The sequence below is a fragment of the Parasteatoda tepidariorum genome, chromosome 5 (assembly GCF_043381705.1).
Source record: "Parasteatoda tepidariorum isolate YZ-2023 chromosome 5, CAS_Ptep_4.0, whole genome shotgun sequence".
NCBI classification, from domain to species: Eukaryota; Metazoa; Arthropoda; class Arachnida; order Araneae; family Theridiidae; genus Parasteatoda; species Parasteatoda tepidariorum.
The window spans coordinates 44453248-44474441 of record NC_092208.1 but is presented as its reverse complement, the minus strand read 5'-3'; the positions used below and the strand labels follow the sequence as shown (position 1 = coordinate 44474441).

The window sequence follows — 21194 nt, the reverse complement described above, 5'->3', positions numbered from 1 at the left end:
ATAACTTTGAGAACGATAACTCTCTTATTTAAATCGTATTTACGTCCGTGTCTCAGTCCTATCTTCGATAAGATGCCTTTAACGCTAATTTTCAGTAGAATTATGCACAACCGCGTATTGATCGTTCTGTCCTATCCTTCTCTGTTACAGAACAGTTTGCTGTCTTTGACAACAGGTTCTCTTCATCTCTAAGCAATGTGTGGTCTGAGAATTCGAATAGTAAGATACAACTTTGACATTCTGATAAGAAGATGTCATTCTGATAATAAAATGCCATAATGCCATTCTGATAATAAGATGCCATAAGTGTATGAATGCTGATATCATGGTCCAACATTGCAATTCTTTGTACTAATTTCTTTGAAGCAAAAAGCCCTTGATTTCTTTAAAAAATTAATTCGCAATTGTTTTTTACAATTTAAGTATCTATTAAATAGCTCTCATTTATCTGCATGTTTTCCTGGTTCTGCAATTTTAATGGTCAGTAGTGCATATACTTTAAAAATATTATCAAGTTTTGGACACAAATATATTAAAATATTAGCGTTTTTTTTTTCTGTTTTAATCACTGCTTTTTAAGTTTGTCAGACTCTTGGGAATCCTGTTATAGGTTTTATGGGTACGGAGACAACACTTTGACACATATTAGGATTATAATAGTCTATAGTTTTATGAGGTGAAGGTAAGATAGGTAGAGCTCCAACCCACCCAGGGGGGTATACGGAGATAAAAAGTTAAATTATTACATTAAATATTTAAGTTAAAAACCTAAAAATTCAGTAAAATTTTGCCAAATGACTGTGGTGGTGAACAGTTAAAAGCCAATTAACTAAAAATTAAGGTAATTAAAAACATGTTTTAAAAGCAATGAAAGCTAAAAGCGCCGGTGTAAATGTCAAGAATATCAGGTGAAGTAAAATATTTCATGATGCTGATTTCAATTTCATTGGAATAACTTTCACTTTATAAATTCAAGCATTCAAGCTCATATTTCGTTTAATTCGCAAATAATTTCAGGTATTTACAAACTCATTTAACACTTTCTTATTAAACGCAAGAGACAATTTTAATTTCATCTACACTTTTTTTAAAATTTTTATGCTCAACTCCAACACTTATACAAGGTTTATTCAGTGCAACGATTGCAAACTTGGAAGGAAATTATTGAATAGAGTAGCAACAACCATGTTCAAAGATTTTGCAGCACGTGTGGCCGCTTTCTAATTATGGGNCGTATTTGTGAACATTTATCTCTAGGGGTCCCCAAAATTTTTCCTCTACAAAAGGGATCGCAGTCGAAAAAAGTTTGCGCACCACTGCTCTAAAACACTGATCTATTAGCCTTCATTGTAAATTTGAAATTCATATTGTGATGATTTAATGAGATTGCTATTTATTAAGTTTCTGCTTGTTGGCGCTTGCCTATTCATTTTAATTATTTGCTGTTAGTGCATTGCATTTTAATTATTTGCTGTGAATATTGTGATCTTTGGAATAACATATATTTGTTTAGCATCAAAATAAAATATTCTGGTAATTTCAAACTTAATAAAATTTAATATTTTTAAATCAATTAAATCAGGACCAATTTTTTAACTTTTCTTGTTGTGTACGAACTCCTTAATAACACGAGAAAGCCTGATTATTATATTTGAAGTGAACTTTTTTATGAATGCACTATTTAAAAATTTGTCTTATTTTTTCTAATGCTGCGTTAATGTTTAATAATAATGAATTTATGAATTTATTTAAATATATACACAATGTCCATAAAATTTTTTGAATATAAGCTCATAATGTATTATATAATAATTGTTTTCGTTCGTTATTATAATAGAAATATTTTTATTATTATTCACTTTTTTAATTAATTGTTTTCCTTTTTACAGGCGATGGTAAGTATATCAGCTGTTGTTATACATTAAATATAATTATTTTTTATGTATTTTTCTACATGCCATTTTTCTATTAATATTGTGATAGTGTTTATCTATATTTTATTTCAATTAAATGTTTAGTTTAACTTAAAGTTTTTATAACTTAGTATTAAGTCAAAGTTTGAAAGAAATCCAGTAAAGCAAAGTTATTTAAAATAAGTATGTTTCCTTATCTATCTACATATACTCGCTGCAAAGCTAAAAATTATCAAGGCTACGACCGCCTGCTTATAAAATTTTCTAGCGTTGCCAAATGGTGCCTTTTATCAGTTATTTTTATGACTTGTAAGTTAAAAACTATTCCTGTTGAAATTTTTTAATTAGTGCGAAACTGTTATACTAAATAATAATAAAATATAAATCAATATTTCCAACTCGACATTTTTGACTGTCCTAAATGCTGTCGCCTTGGGGAAGACATGGATTTGCCCCATATTTCCGTCTGTCCCGCACTCATCTCCACTACTGTGTGTGGACGCTACTGGGAGGCTAGGGCCCGTATGGGCTAAGCATGTCACTATGCATTCTATTCTATTTATCTCCTTTTACCTTGTTTTTCTTGTTATTTTATCCTTTTTGTTCTTTTAAATTGGCCTGCCTTTGGAAATAAATAAATAAATAAATATATCCAACTCACATATATTCCAGTTGACTTTAATAGGTCTCTCAGGTGGATGGATTTATGCTTGAAAAACCATCCAATATCAAAGCAAATAAATATTCGATTGGCAAGAAAATAATTTTAGTTGGTATCAGATTGTTATTCATTTGTCAATGTTAAAAATAGCGGTGCAGTCTGTCTCGTCAAAGTTTCCGAGAAATACTCCAGCGGTTCTCAATTTTTTTCGGCAGTGGAACGGGGAAAAAATCAACCTTTTTTTTTGGAGGAAACTCGACTTTATAAATAAAGTATATAAAAAAATTTGAAGGTATTGATGATTAAAAGACTTTTTTGAAAACATTTAATATATTTATTAGGATTTTAAATTTGGTTTTATGTCCGACAGTTAAATTCGCGGTTTTGGGCTGTATCTAGTCTATGCAATAAAAGATACACCGCAAAAAAATTTTAAAAAAATCTGAAACGTTTCTGATATATGTTGCAGTTACGGTTCATATAGTTTTCAAGAACGTTTCTTAATACAATGCTCAAAACATTTAAAAGATATTATAAGTCTTGTATAAAATAACGATATCAGCAACTTCTTTTTGTTGTTGCATAAAATGGAAGAAAGGAGTCACAAATGCAAATTTCTCTTATTTTCAAACTTTGAAATATGCAAACTTTGAGTTTTACGTCGAAGAACACGCTTTAATGGCAGCGAATTTGATTTAACTTTCAATTTAATGCAATATGAAGCAGAAAAGAATGATCGACATTCAGTAGGCGCGTTGTTTCGATGAGCGCGATATCTCAACGAAGTCATTTAACCGAATCAGAAGTTTGGAGAATAGTTGACTGGTTAAAGGGAGGCCAAACACAAGCCGAAGTGTCAGAAGCCATTAGAGTTTCACAAAGTGTGATTTCTAGATTTTGCACTCGCAGGAAGTAAGCAACAGTGCATGAAAACTTGAGAAGAAATAAATGGCGCAATATTCTTTTCTCTGACGATGAGCGCCAGCCTTCCATTGAGATGAACAGGGTTCAAATTCAGGGATAGATGGTTGATATCAATTCAACACCCGGGTCTCACCGATCACAGTGCTGACGTAAAATATCCGCATTGGTTGACGAATCGTGGGTTAGAGTCCCCTTGTCGCCAGGTTACTCGTGAGAAGTTTTCTTGATTTACCTCTCCATGTAACGCTAATGTGGGTTAGTTTCAGCAAAAAGACCTCGATGAAGGCAAATAACCCCCAATACTTCAACTGGGAGTTTCTTTGTCTTCTAGATTGGATTTAAAATTACAAGGCTACGGAGTTTAACATCGGTTGTCGTAAATTTAAAAAATTGGGTCAGCTCAGCGAAGGTTGTGTTCAACGAGGGCTATAAAATAAAATTAATAAGCCAATTTGAAAATGTTACATACGTTTGGAGCAAAAACAATTCTTGGGTAATATTACTTCGAATTTTTGTTGAGCACTTTGAAAAATGTGTTTTACAATTGTTTTAACTACTTGAACTAGGAGTTCCCTTGTCTTCTAGATGGGGTTTAAAATTACGAGAATACGGATTTGAGCATTAGAAGTCGTAAACCCAAAATTGGGTCGGCAGCTCAACGACGGTTATTAGATAAAATCCTATAACTTTGAGAACGATAACTTTCTTATTTAAATCGTATTTACGTCCGTGTCTCAGTCCTATCTTCGATAAGATGCCTTTAACTCTAATTTTCAGTAGAATTATGCACAACCGCGTATTGATCGTTCTGTCCTAGCCTTCTCTGTTACAGAACAGTTTGCTGTCTTTGACAACAGGTTCTCTTCATCTCTAAGCAATGTGTGGTCTGAGAATTCGAATAGTAAGATACAACTTTGACATTCTGATAAGAAGATGTCATTCTGATAATAAAATGCCATAAGTGTATAAATGCTGATATCGTGGTCCAACATTGCAATTCTTTGTACTAATTTCTTTGAAGCAATAAGCCCTTGATTTCTTTAAAAAATTAATTCGCAATTGTTTTTTACAATTTAAGTATCTATTAATTAGCTCTCATTTATTCGCATGTTTTCCTGGTTCTGCAATTTTAATGGTCAGTAGTGCATATACTTTAAAAATATTATCAAGTTTTGGACACAAATATATTAAAATATTAGCGTTTTTTTTTTCTGTTTTAATCACTGCTTTTTAAGTTTGTCAGACTCTTGGGAATCCTGTTATAGGTTTTATGGGTACGGAGACAACACTTTGACACATATTAGGATTATAATAGTCTATAGTTTTATGAGGTGAAGGTAAGATAGGTAGAGCTCCAACCCACCCAGGGGGGTATACGGAGATAAAAAGTTAAATTATTACATTAAATATTTAAGTTAAAAACCTAAAAATTCAGTAAAATTTTGCCAAATGATTGTGGTGGTGAACAGTTAAAAGCCAATTAACTAAAAATTAAGGTAATTAAAAACATGTTTTAAAAGCAATGAAAGCTAAAAGCGCCGGTGTAAATGTCAAGAATATCAGGTGAAGTAAAATATTTCATGATGCTGATTTCAATTTCATTGGAATAACTTTCATTTTATAAATTCAAGCATTCAAGCTCATATTTCGTTTAATTCGCAAATAATTTCAGATATTTACAAACTCATTTAACGCTTTCTTATTAAACGCAAGAGGCAATTTTAATTTCATCTACACTTTTCTTAAAAATTTTACTCTCAACTCCAACACTTATACAAGGTTTATTCAGTTCAACGATTGCAAACTTGGAAGGAAATTATTGAATAGAGTTGTAACAACCAAGTTCAAAGATTTTACAGCACGTGTGGCCGCTTTCTAATTATGGGCTGACTGTTCCTGCACATTTAAATCTCTACTTTTGTTCAAATCTGAATTATCTTAATTTAATGTTTTCCAATATCTACTGTCAAAAATAGCTTTCAAATAGATTTAAGCTAGTTGTTTTAGTGTAGTTTAAAGATTTGTTAATTAACTGGCAGAGCTCACTAAGTAAGTTAATTACTCTAAAAAAATAAACACGGGCTCTGCTTAAATGCAAATCTTAGCAATATTTTTTCGAGAACATAAAACTAAGACAATTTAGGCAAATAAAAGTACTGGTTCAAAAAGTTCCTACAACGTCTATAATGAGGAAACATCCCAAGCGGTGTTCTAGGACAATTCTTGCTTTGAGTTGCTGTAAAATTCTCGTTTCTTTTAATTTGCTCTCCAAGTTTGTAATAACTGAGCTGGATCAAAAATTGTAAATGACATTATTTTTAATTTGATTGCTTTTTTTTATTGTAGGTAACGACGATGCAAAATTGACAGACTTGACCCGTAAGTACATTATTTTCCTCGAAAGCTCACATTTTCAGTCATGGATTGCCTGTTTCTCTCGATATGTCCTATTTTCCTTCAAGTTCAAAATCATTCACCTGCATCTTTATAGCATTAAATTTAATCTGATTACTTTTTATTCTTATTGTAGCTATCGTGGGTGACCTTCGTAAGTATATTTGTTTCCTCGTATAATGAAATTTCCGAATATGTGTTGCTGTATAGCTATTCTTTATGATGTACCCAAGGAGCAGAAAAAGGTAGGAGATGGCTTGGCGATCAACAATTTGCTGTTTCTCCACCAAATCACTATTGCGTCCAGCATTTCTGACTCTCATCATACAAATGCACTAAATTTCATTATTAAAATAATTAATCCGTGGCGGCTAAGGTGGTAGAGCGTTAGTCTTCCAATGAAGTGTTCGAATCCCAGCCATGGCTGGTCGATACGGATTCCGCACCTGATGCTGACCATAGTGCTGACGTAAAATACCCTCAGTGGTAGTCCGATCATGGGTTAGAGTCTCCTTGCCTTCTGGTTTACCGTGGGAGGTTTTCGTGGCTTTCCTCCTCATGTAACGCAAATGCTGCTTAGTTCCATCAAAAAGTCCTCCATGATGGCGAATTTCTCCCCAATACTTGATCCAGAAGTTCCCTTGTCTTCTGGATTGGGTTCAAAATTCCAAGGCTACACAGTTGGACATCAGTAGTCGTAAGCCCGATATTGGGTAGGTTGTTCAACGACTGTTATAAAATATAAAATATCAAAGTGATTGACTCGTCATTTCCTTGAAAAGTTTGAAATAAATCAATTTTTGTTCGTTTGGAGTCTTTGCTTTTCTATACAGGTACAGAACAAAATAATGCGAGCACTTCTATACTAACTCTAGGTAAACAATCCTTCTTTCAGCAGCGAATGTGAATGTTTTAGAAGATTTCACATGGCAAAACAATTTCAAAGCTCATGCCTGAAGCTTTTAAAAATTGTATCACTTTCACTCGTGGAAAATTTGCCTCGACTAAAATTAACGTAGGAAGTTAAAAGCTTTTTCTTTTCATTTGATACCATTATAATTCTAAATCTGATCGTATTTGAATATCTCCATCCAATAGACTGGTATTAATGCTGGATAGAACTTCTCATTTTGTTTGATTCAAAATATACATGGGGTAATTAAGTCACCATTTCTAAAAAGCTTTCCAAGTGCCCTAAGTGTTTAGCTATGTAAAATTTACTGCCTAAATGAAAAATTGTTTATATAGAGTTTGTTCCTGCAGCATGAAAAAATAACGAAATTCAAGAATCGTAGAAAACTTGAGTGTTATAATTTTTCAAATATCGAGTAACTTAATCGTTGTTTATTCCCTTCCTCCAGGTGTTTTAAATATTTTTTCGGTTTTGTTCAGAATAATTTCACTTGGTTTAGACTTGTGGGTTAACTTAAAGTGATTGAATCCGCTTTTTTGAAACTTTTTTTAAATAATATTTGAATTTTCTTTCAAAAAGTTTAATTTTTTTCTCACATATACAGAGATTCCAACTTTTTTCGATTGGTTAGAAAGATTTTTCTAGTAGTAACAAAATTCGCGCTTTTTCGTATTTCGTAATAAATACTTATAATGTAAATAACAGTGTAATACTACAATAAATATGTGATTAATATATTTTTTGGTTTAGGACTGCTTGTGTCGATCGGGGAAAAAACTGATAAAAAAAATCATTACAATTTCGATAACGTTTTTTTTTTCCGTAGGAAAAAATACCATGAAAAAATTTGAAACTCACGACTTAATCACAGTTGTAACAAATGAAATGAAATATATTTGAGAGTATAAAAACTTCATTAACTTCAAAAATTATTAAGGCTGCAAAAATCGATGTTTCAACTATATAGTAGAATAAGCGTACCGCTCTACTTTTTCATCTCACACATCAAAGCATCATCATTAGAGTTCCTTCTGTCCCGTGATCTATCTCTTTCGGCGATTTTGTATAGATTAGAAGAGAGATATCAAGAGAGAGACTACTTTTGATTGGTCGAAAGGAAAAATTTCCGCAGGTGGCTTGTTTGGAAAATTCCCCATTTAAATGACGGGGAAGGGATGTCGTTTGCTATAAGAAATTAATATTCTGGCTAAAAGAAGAGTTGCGTTCAAACTTCATAAATTTTTTTTTTTTTTTTTTGCAAAAATAAACTTTATAGTAATAGTAAATGTAAAAATCATTGCAAAAAAGATGTATTATTAGTTATTAGAATTTATTTTTATTGTTATACTCTTTTATACACTTAATATCATTTCCAGCTCGTTGTAAAATGAACAAGTTTGTAAAATAATTCTTAAATGAATTAATTCTGTCTAGCAAGTTTCAATCTACCATAATATTTTTATCGAAATTACTAAGTATTATTTAAGATACTATGAGTTTCTGTTCGTTTCGCTCACCAACCCCCGTGATTGCTTCTTATTCATCATTGAAGATCAAGAGGAAAGAACGGTATATTATGTAATTTTTTTTTCAAAAACTGTGATTGGATTGCCATCTGTTGAATTTTAAGGATGACTAAATATTGGGAGAAAATCATCAGTATCCCTTCTTCTCTTTTTAATTGTAGAAAAATGCAGATATAGAAACTAAAAAAAAATAACTATTTTTATTCCTTGGTATAGTTGTTAATTGCAGCGCCACATGTATTCATACTTAAATGCTATTAAATGTGCTCAAATTATCAATTTACTAATCATATTAATTTTTACTCAGTTGGTTTTATCCAAAAAGCTCTGGAACCTTTTTTCAACGCACTCGCACCAATTCTGCAGTCCGTTTTTCCCGGTCTTCCGTGAAATCTCCAGGATTGCCAAAGTAAGAAATTTTCTTCTTTTTTGCAATTAACTTACCATCCATGTCATTTCTAACCTCTGATGTTTTGTCGTAAATTCTATAAAACAAATAGATATTTTATAAGAACTTTTGTCAGTTTACGATCGAACATTTTGTAGATGTTTCAAATATGTATTAGTAGTGGCGTTCAAAATTCTTTTAGATCTTATTTACCATCAGACTTTGGTANTTTAAAGCTCTTTTTAATTAAAAAATAAATATCTAAGGATAGAATGAATGGATTTTAAAAAAATGTATCTCATTTTACGCGGAAATAATTGTAGTTTTTGATAAAATAATTATAATAAAGCAAATGTTTAAAAAATTTAATTTTTATTGCAAAATTAAGTTGTAAAATGAATAACAAAAATGTTGTTAATGTCGTACAAAGTTCAAACAAAATCCATTTTAAGGTAAATTTTGTTCTGAACAAAATGGCTTTTCAAAAAAAAATGGATCGCAATTCCATGAAAAGTTATAGCTTTTTTCGCGAAACGCTGCACCACGGCTCACTCTGTGGTCAGCGCTGATTACCTCATGAGCTGCGCATTTTTTCATGTTTATACTCGAATTGTAACTAGCGTTTGTTAAGGTAATTCGGAATGCTGATCTGCTTGATAATAATTATCAAAAAGTAAGTTTCAATTGTTATTTAACTTAGTAATATCAACTTTAATAATAATTATTGTTTTTTTAAACATAAAATTACATTTCTAAGAAATGCATTAATTCTAAGAATTTGATTTGTATATTTATCACGAAATTTAATTATAAACTTACAGATAAAATCAAGAAATGGTGAACTATTGCTGCAACCCGCTGAACAAATTAAAGAATCGAAGTGTCTACAAAGCTTGTGACAAAAAATTGGAGTTTGATATTTTCAAATTTAATAAATCAATTCATATGCGATTCGTGTAGTCGGACAATTTTTCAGAAAAATATACCCGTAATAATTGCTCATGAAAAAAGTAATTCTATTCGTAAATTTGTAAATAATTTTAAATATTAATTTCAAATTAGATAATTCTAATAATTAAAATGTTTTGTCGATTTTAGAAAATAACGAAAATATGGTATCGAATTGTTCGGATGAGGAGTGTGATTTTGACGCTGCGAAGAAAGCTCCAAGCGTTTGTTTTAAGAATATTGACCGTCAAGAAAATTTGAAAAAAGTAAAGCGAATTTTGCAAAAATTCAATGATATATCGAAGCAGCAGAAAGTGTCTGATGAGGCTGGTAATAAAACGGCAAACTTCTTATTTGATGTGTTGGAGAAAAGACCAAAACAATCTAAATAATTTGAAATGGGCAAGAATTTGATTACAGAGATAAAAAAATGCGTTAAACCAGGAAAAAAATCATGCCAAAAAAATTGAAATTTTGACTACTTTGCCTCAGGAAGTCGGCATTGGAAAAATGCAATTTATGTAAAATATATTCTCCTAGTTCCAAGTTTGTCCTCAAAAAATTATGCAAATAAATTATAAATAACTAATTATTCACCTAAAATTATAAATTATGAATTTATTATTTAATACAATGTTTGTTATTTTGTGAAACTTTAGTTGAGGTTTTTAAATTCCCTCCAAATTAACTGATACAGCGCAATTGAGCGATCAGCTGAGTGGAGTGGCAGAGCGTGCCGCGGTGCAGCGTTTCGCGAAAAAAGCTATAACTTTTTATGTAATTGCGATCCATTTTTTTTTGAAAAACCATTTTGTTCAGAATAAAATTTACCTTAAAATGGATTTTATTTGAACTTTGTACGACATTAACAACATTTTTGTTTTTCATTTTACAACTTAATTTTGCAATAAAAATTAAATTTTTTAAACATTTCTTTTATTATAATTATTTTATCAAAAACTTCAATTATTTCCGCGTAAAATGAGACACATTTTTTTAAAATCCATTCATTCTATCATTAGATATTTATTTTTTAATTAAAGACAGCTTCAAAATTTAATTGTTATTATCTTGTAAAATAAATTAAATAAAAAAAAAATCTTTTTGGGCTATTATTTTGTACAATATATACTCGTTAATAAACAACAAAAAAAGTAAAAATTATGATATCAAATTTTGGGTGTTACCGCTATTAAAATTTTGACTCATATACAGAGTAAAAGATAGTGACCATAAAGGGCGCTTTTTCATTACACGACAAGATAACGACAAAACGGATCCGGTTGTCGGCGAACGACATAGAGTCAGCAAATGGAGTGCTTTTTCACTCACCGATACGATAACGATTATGTCGTATCCGACAAGGCGATATCGTTTGTCGGAATCAAATGTTGGTTAGGCAAGCAAGTTTCTCCTCAAATCATGGCGATTTTATTTGTTATTGTGTATCTTTTCTGTTTCATCTCCTCTTTTGATATCATTATTTTATTCTTTTAATCAATTTTAATAGTTTATTTGATCCTGTCAAATGTAAAATTTTAAAATAAAAGTTTTGTATAATGTATTCTCATGTCTAGTTATGAATTTTTAATTTTATGATGTAGCATTTTTTACATTATAATGAGGTTGAAAGACTTAAACAATCATAAAAGTTTTATTGAAAATTTTTATAAATTCATTATATGCTTTAATGAAGAGATAATATTTTTTATAACAGTAATGGTTTGATAAGAAGGCAAATAACGACCCTTATGTATTTCAAACAGAATTCGATCTAACTACTGGTTTCTGCTTGATTGAATAATAAAAAATCTGTTCCCTGATTCAACTGAAACATTTTTTGAAACATGATAGAGCGGCTTCATAAGATAAATTTGGTGAAACTCATTTAAAAAATCATCTAAAAAGATTATTCTAAATGAAACTAATATTTTAATTCGATTATAAAAAACGTTAATACCTTAAAACATTTAAAGAATTTAAGTAATGTTAAGTGATTACAGACATAAATTAGCGAGCAGACGCCAACTCAAAAGCCATATAAAAATTATTCCTCAAACATCGCTCTTGTTCTTGGTTTCTCTCATTCAGACGTAATTAAAAATTTTATTTGGGACTTTTTGTAGCTTATGGAAAAGCACATAAAAATCTTCTTCAACATATCTTGCCTCATTTATTTCGTGGGTACTTACGTTGTTGCAGAAGTTGTGCTAATGCGCCAATAAAAAGCAATCCTGTTGCTCGCACACAGCAACCCCGTTTTCGCATGCAGTTATCTTTTGGATTCCTTGTTGCCTTGTTTTCTGATTTCTGACGCCATTTTTAATGCTACGAAAATGCATCTTTGGGGTTTGCCAAAAACAGAACAAGATGCGATTTTATTTTTTCAGTAGCGAAATATTTTACCCCCCCCCCAAAAAAAAACGAAAATGTACCAATTCCCATGACATGAAACTTTATTTTGGTAAACGTACGTTTTGGAAATGTAATTTAAGACAGTGTGATCAGCAAGTGGGGCTTAGATGGCAGCACAATTTATTCTGACAGTTGGAAAGGTTATCAAACAAAGAGAATAGAATGATTCCTACTTGCTAAGGTTTATCATAAATACAAATACCTTTGCAATTAGGTATATGTATACATTTTATTAATCCTGATACAGGAGTTCATAATACACAAACAGTTGAAAGAATAAGGGGCAGTGCTAAATGGAGGAACAAAAGACATAGGGGGACAGCGAGACATCATTTGGAATCTTATTTATCAGAGTTCATATGGCAACAGCATCTGAAGAAAGAAAAGAGACTGTTTCGAATATATGTAAAACTCTATATCGGCCCATTTTCCACCGAAATCCGATTGACTACTTTGATTTTAAATAAAGTGTTTTGAATTTTTAGATTTTCTATTAAAGTAAAGTTTTTTCTTTGAATTTAAGTTTCTTCTAAAATAAAGTAAGAAGTTTGAGACGACGATTATCATCCGGCATATTTAAAGTTTGCAGAAAAAAATCACAACAGAACACAAGCAACTGCTCACTCAAGCTCAAAACATAGAAAGAACAAGAATTTCTATTTCTCGGACGAACGATATCGGACAAGTGAAAAAACAATTGCTTGAACGATCCGGCAACGACATTGCCATTCACCCATTTGTCTTCCAATTCTGTCGGTATCGTGTCGTGTAATGAAAAAGCGCTCTAAAGCGTTGTAAGTATCTGAATTATTCTGTGCTGACAACTTCAATCTTCATATGCACACTTATCTGTTTGTTTTAAGGAAGGCTTGTAATTCATTTTCAAGTTGAAAATCATAAGTACAATTTAGAGGTTACGGTAGGATTTGAATCCGCTACCTACACTCACTTGGCGGATCGATAAGCTCCCTCGGAAAGGAGGCTTCACTACCATTTGTTTCACAGTATAAACCAGTATATATATTAGAACAGCCGATTTTCAATGGCCTTATGTAAACTTATTTTTATTAGTAGCTACATAACTTTCAACTTTATTCCCTCCCAGATCATTATTTCATGCTGGAGTTTGAATATATATATATATATATATATATACTTGGTTATTATTGGAAGTGGTGGTTAAAACTATTTTAAATTAAATTTATGAATTTATGAAGCTAATAATTTAATAAAAGAATATAAATTCACTACCAATTTATTAAAACTTTTGCATTAAGCGGAACAGCTGTTTGCATCTTTGATGATTCTTTTAAAGTGTTTGCTCAAATTCTGGATGGTTTTAGTGGTTCACCACACTTTAAAATATTTTACGAAAAGCGTAACAGTTAGCAAACTTGTATACATTATAAACGTTAATAAATAGCGATCGTCATGGATATTTTATTTCTGAAAAATAATTTAAAAAGGAAATAGTTTTGGCAACAGATTTTTTTCCCCGGGTGACAATCAGCCATGGCCATATTTGATCTTTGTAAGAGTACTCAATGAAAAATTTGTTTTATAATTCTGGCATTTCTTTTTCAGCTAATGGCAAAAATCACGGACTAATGCTGGAAAGACAAAAATGATATAATCTTCTGTTTTGAGTGTTATGTTAATAAATCTAATATTCTACACATTTAAAAAAATAAAAAATTTGTATGTCTGTCTGTTTGTATGTCTGTATACCAGATTGCGGGTATTAAGATCTAAAAATACATCATTCAACTTGGATCTAAATAAGTACAATTGTAAAAAAATTACGATGCACGATTTTTATTTTTTAGCTATATTTTAAATTCAGAGATAATTAAAAAAAGGTATTTTCTCCATGGCTTAGCGTAAGCAATATCTCAAAATATGCTACAGACGATTCGGTGTTTTATTTATTTATTTATTTATTTTTAAATATTTTAAAGACAATACCAGTAATTTTTCAACTTATAACTTTATTCGAAGAAGTTCATTGTGCTTTCTGTAATATTTAATTGTATAGTATTCGTTGATTGTGGTGGCGCTAGCAAACTACTTCAGCAAATTATTAATCGTAAGGTTACCTGAATCCACGTGTTAATTTCGTTTATAGTTATACTTTTAAACCATGTTTTTATGAAATTAATTAATTTAAAATAATCCATGGTAATTGAAATAAAAAATTTTGTACTGAAAAGCAAAATTAATGGATAAGTGGAATGAATTCGGTGATTGTGGTAGCGCAGGCAAACCACTTCAACAAATTATTAATCGTAAGGTAACCTGAAACCAAGTGTTAATTACTTAATTTTGTTTATAGTTATAATTTTATAATGTGTTTTTAGGAAATTAATTAATTTAAAATCATCCATGGTAATTAAAATAAAAAAATTTGTACTTAAAAGCAAAATTAATGGATAAATGGAATGAATTCGTTGAGAATAAACATAAAAAACACCAATATTATTGTAGACCCCAATAATTGAAGCAAAACACTAAGCTATGTACTATAAGGAAAGATTAATGCAGAAATGTTATTAATTTGTTCCCGAGAGTTTCAAAAATAGGCAAACTATTATTGATGTCAATGATACTTAATTAATTTTGGTAATAGGTATTAATTGAAATAAAAAGATAAATTAATGGAGAAAATTCATTAGTAAAAGAATATACAAAATATAAAATTCTAAAATAACAGAACTTTCTCTGAAAGAAACGAGCTTAAGAGCAGCAAAATTTTCAAAAGAAAGAATAATTGAAGCAATAAAGAAAAAAACAATGGAAATAAAATAAAAATAAGCATTTATTCTTCACAGGGAACCGTAAAAAATGGCGATATTGTTATTAAATTCAATGATGCTTAATTTTAGTTATAAAAACTATTGGCACCATGGTAATTGACGTAGTTTTAACAGTAGGTACCACATATATTCTTATATAGGTGCAACGCGATTTCTGAGTAAATTTGATGATGATTACAGTTGCACAAGTATTGTAAATTTTTTTTAAAAATCTTATGATAGATATCATACGGATCCTCAAAGGTAGAAGTACTGGAGAATGTAGCTTGACTGTGGTAAATTTGAAATAACATAAGTTGCCTTCAGCAACAGCTTTATGCCAGATGTTTATTTTAATGGGATAAACTACTAGAAATGTATTTTGCTTAATCTAACAACGTAAAGTCACTGAAAAGGGCACCAAATAATTATAAGTAAATAAATAAAACATTGGAAGCATTTTAGCTTTTTTATTTGTGTTGGTAATTGTCAGAAAGTTTTGTGCACAATTTTGTGGTGTTTTTTAGTACTGATTAATTGATGTTTTTTTTCCACGCCATACCAAGCACGGGAATTCAGCTGGTACAAAATAAAATAATGATGAAATGAATCTAAATACAATACATAGTATATCCCTTAATTTAATCACTAATCTAATTATCCCGAGTAATCTCTGAACCGTATACAGTAGAGACTAACAATTAATTAATGCATATTTTTAGAATCTCCATGTACTATAATATCTGAATTCCATCTGGGTACTAAAGGAGAAAAGCAATTAATCAGCTATATATATCGCTTAAAAGTCATCATTTTGAACTTCAGACAATGTGTAATGGTTGTAGTTTTTAATTAGATTGAATTTTTTTTAAATATTGAAGTAGATTAGGAAAAATAAACATTGCGCAAGTTTCAGCTCTTTAATTTTTTTTCTTCCTCTCCTACAGAAAATTTCAAAGTTCAAGGCTATTTCCTTAAAAGTGAAATGTAACTATGCTTTAAGGGGTTCATCTAAAAAAAGCAACAACACCCTCTAAGTTTTGTCAAGCTGTGTTATAAGTATATAGCTGTCTAGTTATAGACAGGCACTAGTTTCCATGGAGTATTGTTGCCTTTCAGTCATGCTCTGACAAAAGTAGAGAAGAATTCACTATTTGGCGTTTTTTTGCCCTGAAAGTCTTGGTTTACAGGGCAGAAACATTAGCATCCCTATATCAGCTCACTACAGGGCTGAAACATCGGCATAACAACAGCTTCCCTATATTTTTTTTACTGAATATTAAAGTTCACTAGGACAAGCTCAGCAACCCAGAACTTATTTGACTTATCGATACTTCCACTAGATATAACTGTTCAAACTTTCAAAAAATTCAAAATCTGCATTTTTCTTTATTTAACTTTTTTCAAAACAGCATCGCCGTGCTCAAGAGAAAAAAAAAGAAGAAAAAAGAGGAAGGCTGTTTGTAGAGCTAAATTTTAAATGTTTTTCCGTTGCAAATTACTGACTTATAATCATACTAATATTCATATATTGATACCTACCTATATTTCTTTTAATAAGCGTAACATGTAGTGAAACACTAAATTAAAAGTTCGTAAATAAAAGTTACCANCATACAAATCTTTATGGTAGCCATAGGCTTTTGGGGTTTTGCCATACAAATCTCTATGGTAACCATAGGCGTATGGTATCTTGCCATATAAATTTCTATGGTAGCCATAGGCTTATGGGGTTGTGCCATACAAATCTCTATGGTAGCCATAGGCTTATGGTGTTGTGCCATACAAATCTCTATGGTAACCATAGGCGTATGGTATCTTGCCATACAAATTTCTATGGTAGCCATAGGTTGCCATAGATTACCATAGGCTTCTCTATGGCAAATTTTCCTAAGGTATATACCTTAAAAATCACCTCATCGGCCTGGTTGATTTTAAACAACCTCAAAATAAGCTGAAGTATATATAAAACAACCTCGTAGACCTTAATTACAACCTTCTACGAGGCATAATTTTTATTGCTGTTTTCTCAGCAACCTTAAATATACCTCAAATATACCTCAAATCAACCTTGAAACCTCAAAAACACCTCAAATCAACCTTAAATATACCTTAAATTTTCGTAAGGGAAGCTCTGCGACCCAGAACTTTTTTGAGTTATCGATACTTCTACTAGATATAACTATTCAAACTTTAAAAAAATTAAAAATTTGCATTTTTCCTTATTTAACTTCTCTAAAAACAGCATCGCCGAGCTCCAAAAAAAAATAATAAAAAAATAAAGGAAGGCGATTGTTAGTAAAGCTAAATTTTAAATTTTTTTGCATTGCAAATTACTGACCTTTAGTCACACTTATATTGATACCTATCTTTATTTCCTTTAATAAACGTAATATGTAGTGAAACACTAAATTAAATGCTCAGAAATAAAAGTCAATAAATAAAAGTTACCATCAGGATGGTAACAGAGGAGTAGAAGAGTAACAGAAGGGGAAGAAAAATTCCAAGTCAATTTACTCGGACTGGTTCAATTGCAAAAATAAAAATAAAAAAAGAATGAAAAAAAGACAAAGAAAACTGAAAACCGAAAAGCGTAATTTGATCTCAATATAAAAATACTCCATGTAACAGAGACCCATCGGTTTTACTTCAAATATACGTATATTACACCTTTAAAAAAGAATGAAAAAAAAGAGAAAGAAAACTGAAAACCGAAAAGTGTAATTTGATCTCAATATAAAAATACTCCATATAATAGAGACCCATCGGTTTTACTTCAAAAATACGTATATTACACCTTTAAATTTTTCTAAGCATTCGTAAAATGTATATAAAACTTAAAAGTCGAATTATAACAAAAAGTGGTTAGCCAAAAAGGTAAAATTGTAAGTAAATAAATTCCTTTATTTTGCGCATATTTTTCCTTAATATTAAGTAAGAATGAGAGCTCTATTTTTACATATTATTTATGTCAAAAGTATGTCAAAATTTATGCAGGTTAAAATGTCGATTCGAAGCAAAAAACAGCTATCCAAAAAACGGAAAATTTAATCGAAATTTTATGTAAGCAAATTCATTTTTTAAAGAATATTTTACTAACCACATTTTACTAGGTTGGAATAAGTACATAATTTTTACCTAAGTGTTTACGTCAACAATACGTCAAAACGTACGTAAGTTGAAACGACAAATTATAGCAAAAGTATGAACACTGGGATTGTAATTTTAGTGCAATTTTTCTAGAAACAGAGGGGAAAGGGAATAAAATATCCTTACATTGTCAAAATTTCATTATTTTTTTTAATACAGCAATATGGCAATTTTTAAAAGGGCTGCCTTATCTAAAAATATACCATTCAGGAAGCTATAGGACCCATTTCTGCATACTTAATATAATAATTTAATACAATAATTATTGTAACAGAGTGGAAAAAATCCTGGGACAACATTAAAATGTCTTACTCAAAAGTAATTTTTAAACTGTATATCAGCTTTGCTATGCATCAAATATAACACAACTTTCACAACCACATAAATAAAAATTATTTTCAATAAATAGTTGATTTAATTACAGATGAATTAAAAAGCTGAGAAGGCTGGGACATAGCAATTTTTTTGTATCTGACGAATTAAAAAAGCATTACATAGGTATTATTTTTAAAATACTAATTTTCATGTATACTCATTTACATTATAGTCAATTAATTTGAATGCTTAAAAATGGAATAGTTTTTAAAGAAAATGTAGTAGGTGTTTTTATAAAGCAGACGATATCACATTACAAATTTATTTGTATTAATTAGTTTATTCTTTAGAAAAGAACACTTTTAATAAGAGAAGTTTGAAAAATATAATCAAATGCCGTATCCATTTTCTTCAACACGCTTTTTTTTATCTAGGTCCATTCTCATAAACACACATTTTGAACTGCATCCATTTTCTTAAACGCGTAATTTGAGCTGTTTTATCCAGTATAAAAAGCTTATAGACAAGAAATATCTTCCTTACTTCTTAAATCCAATCGGTGACTACAGAAAGTCTTAAAATAAAATTTTTGCATAAAAGTATTACAGGACCTTAGAAAACAAATACAAAATTAGGTATTATGTTAATAAATTTTCTTTCCCTTCAATGAGGATCCTGCATAAGACTTTTTATTTATTATTATTTTGTTGTAAAGGTTTGTATTTGCAACATTTCGTTTCCCTAGAAAAAGCTTTTCGGTTTTTGTATCTGTCTACCTTATCATAACAATTACAATAAAAATACTAAAACAAGGTTTACCATTCGCTCTTTTTTTATTTTTTTAACCCAAGTGACAATATTTTTGAAAAAAAGCTTCCTAAATCATTCTTTATCCTTCAAGGATGAAAGGTTTGTGATATTGCAATATTTTTACTTTATTAAAAAAAATGTTTTTAACGCAAACATTTCGTAACAATTAAAAGAAAATTCCGACATAGGGTTGCTGTAATGTTACATATTTTCTGCGATAGCTTCTGAGCAGCAAAATAAAGTTGAACACTTAAACAGCAGCGATCTGCATTTTGGTATATCATGTAATTACAATTAATTACAATATGAGTAATTAATTACAATTGTATCCAAGTAATTGGTAGACCGACAACCTTCTACGCGAAGTCGAGCACTCTACGGTAGAACTGTTTAACGAGAACCCATACCGCGCACCCTGGGTCCCTACGCAGGCCAATCAAAATGGTCATCCACCCGCTTATTGACGGCTGCCAGTGATGGTTAACTTCAGTGTTCTACTGGAAACCGTGGCTGAATTGTCAGAACGAAGTTCAAGGAAAAACGCGGTTCTAAAGACCTAGTTCAGCCTTGTCTAAGTTAAACCTAGTCTGAGGTAGGTTTAAACCAGGCAGACGAGTTTTGAACCTCGATCGTTTGCTTATAGTCAGAGAACGACAATCTCGCTTTCGTAGATGTTGACATCTAACATCGTAGATGTTAACATCATTTTAAAACTGATAAAACAATACAGAACTAAATTTAGTTCTGTATTGTTTTATCAGTTTTGAAATATAAATACATGAGAAATCATAATATAATTTTGTGTGAATATCGTATACTTTTTTCTGTATCTTTTAAAGTGTTTATAAAATCTTATGAAAGAATGTATCTTTTGGATCTCGGAGATTTGTTCTGAGTTGACAGTATACTATTCAGTAATTTTTGTTTTCTTGAAAATAAACATTGAGACAATTAAATATCTCACTTGCTGAATGGGGCTTTCTTTTTTAGTGATTGTGTATATTATATTCAACCACTCAGGAGATAGACCTTTTCGGAATAATAAAATGCCACGGATACCGAAATTACAAATTTAAGGATTAAAGAAAGGATTATTTTAATTAAAAATCATGAATGTTTGAATAGACCAATTACTGATCTTAAAATAGTGAGATTGTTAATAAAAAGTACTGGATTCTTTACATGTTGACAATAATTATTACTATTTACTTTATTTGATAGTTTCAAGCATTGATTATATTTTTCTCAAGAGGGGAGTTTCATTTATTTATGAAATTTCTTATCTCTTAACATATTTTTTTTAGTAGCAGTCAACAGATTTTCAAAGCACATACATTAGTCTATCTTTTTTTATTTGTTTGCTACATTTTTCTAAAGTATTAAAAAGAAACATCACTTAGTAAAATGTTCTAAATCAGAGAATAACAACTTCATACCATGAATAAAAGTTACTGTGCATGCTATAATTCTCATTTTTATAAATTTTAACTTCATAAATGCTAGTTACCAGGGGTGGAAGTTGAAAAAAGCTGTGTTTTTAAAACTTAATTTAGAAAAAAAAAATTTCGCAGCCACTTTTCACTTTATTTTGTTAGTGGTGATGAAGTTTTAGTGTGAATTTGGTCAAAGCATTTCTTATTTCAACAAAATTACACAAAAAATGTCAGCAAAAATTTATTTGTTAAAGACTATATTTGTGTTTTTGTAACACTAAGTGCAAAGATATTTACTTAAATAGACTAACTTAATAGAATTTTTAAAAATTTTTACTTGCTTTACTTACTTTACTTACAATATGAGATAGCAAAAATTTCTTCGTTTATGCCATACCAAAATTTTTCTTTGGACTGCTTTTTGAGCTATGTTAAATCACATTTCCACTTTTTAAATTTGATTGAAAATCATTTAAGATGTTGAAAACTGGTTCATCTTGGCACTATCAACAAATAGGTATTTGACAAATAGGTTGTCCGATCAGTTCACTGCTAGACCTCTAAGCAAGAGTTTATCGAGCAAATTAGAGAGTTTTAATTGCGAATAGTATG

At 30.2% G+C, this 21194-nt stretch overlaps 1 long non-coding RNA gene across 1 annotated transcript; it reads left to right on the top strand.

Annotated features, from left to right (window-relative positions):
* The first annotated feature begins 5759 nt into the window (after window positions 1–5759).
* LOC107448594 (uncharacterized) lies at window positions 5760–13787 on the top strand. The gene is made up of 4 exons (XR_011636852.1): window positions 5760–5877; window positions 6029–6046; window positions 8639–8740; window positions 13667–13787. It is a non-coding gene; the product is annotated as an uncharacterized lncRNA (long non-coding RNA).
* Window positions 13788–21194: the final 7407 nt, after the last annotated feature.